The sequence below is a fragment of the Melozone crissalis genome, unplaced genomic scaffold (assembly GCF_028551555.1).
Source record: "Melozone crissalis strain CALT ecotype California unplaced genomic scaffold, PUWL_Pcris_2 ptg000091l_1, whole genome shotgun sequence".
Taxonomy (NCBI): Eukaryota; Metazoa; Chordata; class Aves; order Passeriformes; family Passerellidae; genus Melozone; species Melozone crissalis.
This window is the reverse complement of record NW_026535868.1, coordinates 535,992-541,644: the sequence shown is the minus strand read 5'-3', so window position 1 is coordinate 541,644 and position 5,653 is coordinate 535,992. Positions and strand designations below refer to the sequence as shown.

Genomic DNA, 5,653 nt, shown 5'->3' with positions numbered 1-5,653 from the left:
AAAAGTCAACCAACCAAAAGATCCCCTAAAAGTGTAAATTAGGAGCAAGTCTGTGAGCAAGGTTAGGAGCATGGCTGTGAGCAAAGTAACTGATGAAGTTCTTAGTAATTAGATAAACAATTTTTTACATTAGTAATACACCATTAAATTAATCGGCTACTAAAAATTACAGTGGATATGTATGCAAAAATTACAGTGGATTATGTATTAATCATCAAGTCACATCTTTGGTTGGGGGTGCCTCATTCAGTTGTGTTCATTACTGTAAAATTGGTTAGATAGGGAGGCTAATTGAAGTATCAACGGCCTTAAAAAGAATAAGGCCAATGTCAAAGCACAAAAAAGAAGCAGTTCATAATTACTTGACTTTGTTAGTAGCCCACTTTTAAATGAAATCTTTTAAATCACCAACTTACGCCAGCTGCCTTGTCCAAAGATGAAAGTAGTTTTTCAAGTACTGCATGTGATCTGGTTGTACACCTGTAATGACAACTGCTGTGAAACTCTCTTTATCCCTTTCTTCTAATATTAGATTATGAAGAAATCTTTCATCATCACTTGTGACGTGAGTAGAATCAGATGGCTACAAAAAAAGTAAAATAATAAGAGCAGGGATGAAAATTGAATTTCCAAACTCCCATCAACTTGAAAGGGATTAAAAAACATAAGAGAAAAGTAATACAGAACACATGATGCTAAGTATCACAAAGGATTAAAGCTTAAAATAAAGGTTTCCAAATTAAAGTCAACAAGCTGAGGATGTGACATCACTAATCCAGTTCATTTTCAACTCACTTTCATCACAGCACCTAAAGTGTGCCGTCTAAAAATGCATTTAATCACACTGAATGTAGCACTGTGTAATATTCATGTTCTCATCCATCAAGTGGAAGCATTAAGAGGGCAAGACATTAAGGCCTCTTTAAGAAAACAAAGCCAAAAAAAGTTATTGGCTTTTAAAGGGATAGGCTACTTTCTATAGCAGAAACTCAAGAAGAAGAAACAGTTTTGTTGTAAAAGAAAAAAAGGTGAATCCTCAATTCCAGATGAAATGTCAAGTAGCCTAACAGAAAGAGAGATTCTCCATTCCAGAAACTACTGACTGTCTTTTCCTGAATGGATGCACTTTGCTCTTTTGACAGTTTTCTAAAGTGCAGGAAGACACAGTGGTTGATGCCATGCTTCACACTGGACCAGTGAGTAATGCCTTACATTTGGTACATCCAGAAAAAACCCCTATTTTTAAGACAAAGATTAAGATCTTTCTAGTGAATGCAAACAATTGCTACAACTGAGAAGATATGTTGTAGTAAATGCAGCTACTGCATTTCCTGCCTTATTTTGCAGGAAAGCAGACAAACCCCACATCACTAAGGCATGAAAGGAGACATGTCCTACCCAATCAGTTAGGTGAAATAGTTAAGGGTGTTCTATCAAGACTTACTTTCCCCAGGGAATCAAAGAGCTCTCCTTAGCTAAAATGATAATTAAACAATTTTTGAGACTTTTTGTCAAAGAAGACTACATCTCTTTTTCCTGCCCACAGCATAGCCTGGACTATTCTATGCTAGTGATGGGATTGGCAATAATGAAGAAAAGCCAGAGCTGCTTGGTCCTCATCCCCATGTGATCTGACAAACCTAGAAGCTGCACACTTATGCTGAACAAGTGCCACTTTGTACATCATGGAAGAAATTTAGAGACCAAAAGAGCCTCCAAAATATCACTGCCAAATTATCTGGCTGCCTTCCCACTACAGATTACAAACTACCATGGCACCTTCCCCTACATTCCTAGCATCTATCTCAACTAGAAAATAACTATTTACTTATTTGCAATATTCAATGGTCCAGAGAAATGACTGCAGTGAAGAGAGGTGACTACTACCCATCAAGCAAAGATGACCAGCAGGGATACCATTAATATCGCTTCTCTTTAGTGTTATGGCCTTGTTCTAAAGTTCTTTTTGCTTCACATTAATTACACCTTAATTTCTTTGCAAAAGTAACTTCCTTCACCAACTGAATGGCTCAAAGGCTCAATTATTCTTCTCACACTAGTAATCCATTTACAATTTCTACTTCTGCCACAGTATTCTCTTGCTGATGTATGTGCAGTGCAGATCATTTTTCAAGTCTTTAGCGAGATGCATTCACACATTTTATTTCACACCAATATAATGAACTGGCCTAGGTATTTCAATGATTTGCAAAAAAAATTCCTAAATCTGGGTTTTAGGAATCTTTTAGGGAAACCTCTATTATCTTCATACCTCACTTCTATTACTTTTCACATCATCTCCTCCCTCTTGGATAGTTACAAGTTATCTTTTTAACTCTAAATAGAATTTTACTTGCATTTTAACACTGTCAATTTAACTGTTAATTTAATATAAAATATGATTTTATATTATTACCACAACATTTCAAACAGTTGATTGCGCCAGCTTCTTGAACTCTTTAGCAGTACCTATGCATCTCATTCAGCTACTTTCTTCCGACTTAGGTGTGCCTTAGTTTGTCTTCTACTTTGTATCATCCAACCTTGCTCTTTAGTATCAAGCAGGGAGGGAAAGCATTTGTACCCTTTACAATGAAGCAGATTTTGTAAGCTTTTATTTTCAGTTTCTATTTTTTGAGTCTGATATTGTAGAGAGAATAAAACCAAAACTGGCAATTCATTTTTTTTTGCAACTCACTGACCCAGAACTGGCACAATAAAAACCTTATTTACCTACTGTTCCTTTCTCATCCATATGAAACACCAAGAAGACTGATATAACCCACAAGATATGGGCTCAAGGTCTGACTACCTTGTCATACGCACCACCATTTTCCCTCCCATCTGCACCCTTAGCTACATCTTGGCCTCTCCCTCCTTGCCCAAAAATGTCCAAAATCCAGTTCTTTTCAATCTTCCTCCTTATCTTACAGATTTTTTACTTAGGCTCTTTTTCTTCATGAAAAGCATCAGGACTGTTGAGTTTAGCTTTCAGCTAAACAGTTCATTTATTTTACAACATGTATGAATACTTATAAAATCAATCGGTTTTGTTGGTCTGGCTGGACTTCTTTCCCGTATACAGGTCAGTCATACATATTTCTAAACAAGTACAATTTGGTTCCCTAATTCATTCCTTACTGCTTCAGAGAAAATTCATTTTTGTTTCATACACAACAAAAAAAATTGCTGTGCTTAGAAAAGTATTTTAAAGTATTTTTCTTAACCTGACATGCAAAACTGTAAAGCATTTCTGTCATTTAACCTTAACTGAAAAGAGGAAAAAGCATCACATAAAAAATAAGGCATAAAATGTCTTTCCTTTTACAACACTACAGGGTGCAAATGATTCACTAAGGAGAAGATATCTCCAGATAAGTATTACAGGAATATTACACAGTTAAATCACATTAACCTGGGAAAGGCTTTCAATTATAAATGTGAGAATCTTAAGGCTATTTACCTTTCTGTTTTGAATGAATCCAGTATATATTGCTTCTTTGTTTTTCTCCTTCTTTTCAAAATCCTCTTTAGAAAGGACAAGTTCATGAACATCCTGAGATGCTGCAGGTTTGCTTATCATCTGATTTTATTAAAGAAACAGCATTTAAAATCAAAATAAGACTTAAAATTAACATAATAAAATACTTTAATGCTGTGATTAAAAATTAGGAAGTAACAATCTGATTGTGTGCCAACATTCTAAAATAAAATTAAAGTCAGACATTGACTTACTCTGGCAGACTGTCCCACGAAGAACACTGCTTGCTTGCCTCCAACTCCAAAATACGAGATATCACTATTTAAACTACGAGGCACTGGCAGAGGGCGTACATATCCTGAGTGATCACTGAGAATAAGAGTGTCTTTAATAAATTTTTTCAAGACAAAAGTAATTAAAAAAACCCAAAGATACTTTTGATCTAAAGCTTCTACTAAATTCTTCCTCCTGGCATTTTGGTAAAAAATTCTTCACTTTATACATTTTAAAACTGCAAGCTTAAAACATATGTGCCTGAAATTCTTGATGTACTCTTTTTAAAAGGATAATGACAGAGTAAGTATTTTCCCAACTCATCTTATAAAACATTTCTGCCCCCTTCTCACAAACCAAATCTTACTAAATAAAAATGGCTTAAAAAGCAAGCCTCATTTTTCTGACAGCATCCTTTCATAAAAATACTTTTGAGTCAAAGTGGAAAATAATGCCAACCAACTATTAAATGGAGACTTGGAGAGATAACATATGCTATCAGTAGTGAAATTCCATGCCTTCTAAGTCACCTTGAACAGCCTTATCTAGTTTAGGAAAATGTTTATTTTTAAATCACAGCAGTCCCAAATGAAAATAAGGTGTAGATAATTTAGACCTCTGTTTCAATTAAGTGGTAGTAATCTACAGTTTAAATCTGCATTTTAGGAATACTAAATTTACTAAAGTTGCCTGCAGCAATTTCAAAAACATTGAGTTTCTTTACAAGTGACCCAGAATCACTTTTTATGCACTTATCTCCAAATGCTTAAAAGACATTCACTTTCTATTTGGAGATGTTTTCAATTCCCCCAGCTATATTATCACTTCCCACAGCTGTATTACTTTTTACACTATCTGCTCATATGACAAATTAGTTATGACTGAGACTGTAATTATCATCTTCACATTTACAATCCTAGGCTTAAGGTATTAAAATGTGACCAAAGCTCAAAAACTGTACATAACTGATTTTGTGGAATTTTATACACTAGGATTAAGCCTGGCACCACACAACCTCCACTTTCTTCTTTAAATGCAAAACATGAATTTTGTGTAGCCTGCATCAAAAAATAGACATCTCCAGGTATAATTTATAATACATTATACAGAATTAAAATTTAAACTAAAAAAAGAAAATTTGAACTAAAACCACCTGTTTTGCAGTAGCTTAAATATTGAATGTATCCTTTAATGCACCACTGAAAGGTTTTCAGGTAAGAGATGAACATGGTACAAAAACCCCTTGCAGGACATAGCACGTCCCAAACTGTATGCAGGCAAGCAAAAGACAGTTTAGAAAAGGTCCCAAAACCAAAAAAGTATTCAGTGTGTCACAAGAATAGAAGACCAGTTTTGTGTCATAACGCTTCTCTATTGCCTACTTTAAAAAAGTATGGGTCTATTTAGGTAATCATAAAATGACAGGGTTTAGCTGAGTGTTGGTATACAGCTATGCCTTAAGAACATATTTTATGGACCTTTGCAGAGCTTGCTAATTGTTGTAGAAATATATAGAACTTGCTAACCTTTCAGAGTCACCTTGTCTTGTAAACTTTGACAATCTATATACAGCCCAGTTGTTAAGCTGTTTAGAAGCCATTCCACTTCCATTATCAATCACAGCAACAGCTGGTTTTCCTTGGGAATCATCAAACAGCTGTTGGGAGAAAAACACACAGCACAAATCAACAAGGAGCAACAGGGAAAAGAAAGGATAATGCAAACTATGTCTGAAAACACTGAAGTATTTTTATCTTACCAATTTTATCTGTATACTCCGAATGCCAGTATTTTGACAGGTAGCTGATAGAGAATTGTCAATCAATTCAGCAAGGGCAAATGCTAAAAAAATTGACAAAAAAACCCTATTAGTGCTCAGGAAACAGACACCCACTTATA

The 5,653-nt window shown here is 34.8% G+C and overlaps 1 long non-coding RNA gene across 1 annotated transcript; it reads right to left on the bottom strand.

The window, feature by feature from the left end:
• Positions 1-3,496: 3,496 nt before the first annotated feature.
• Positions 3,497-5,350, bottom strand: LOC128947173 (uncharacterized). Its single transcript, XR_008484032.1, has 3 exons — positions 5,281-5,350; positions 3,736-3,850; positions 3,497-3,583 (listed from the first exon to the last, which is right to left on the bottom strand). It is a non-coding gene; the product is annotated as an uncharacterized LOC128947173 (long non-coding RNA).
• Between the last annotated feature and the right edge of the window lie 303 nt (positions 5,351-5,653).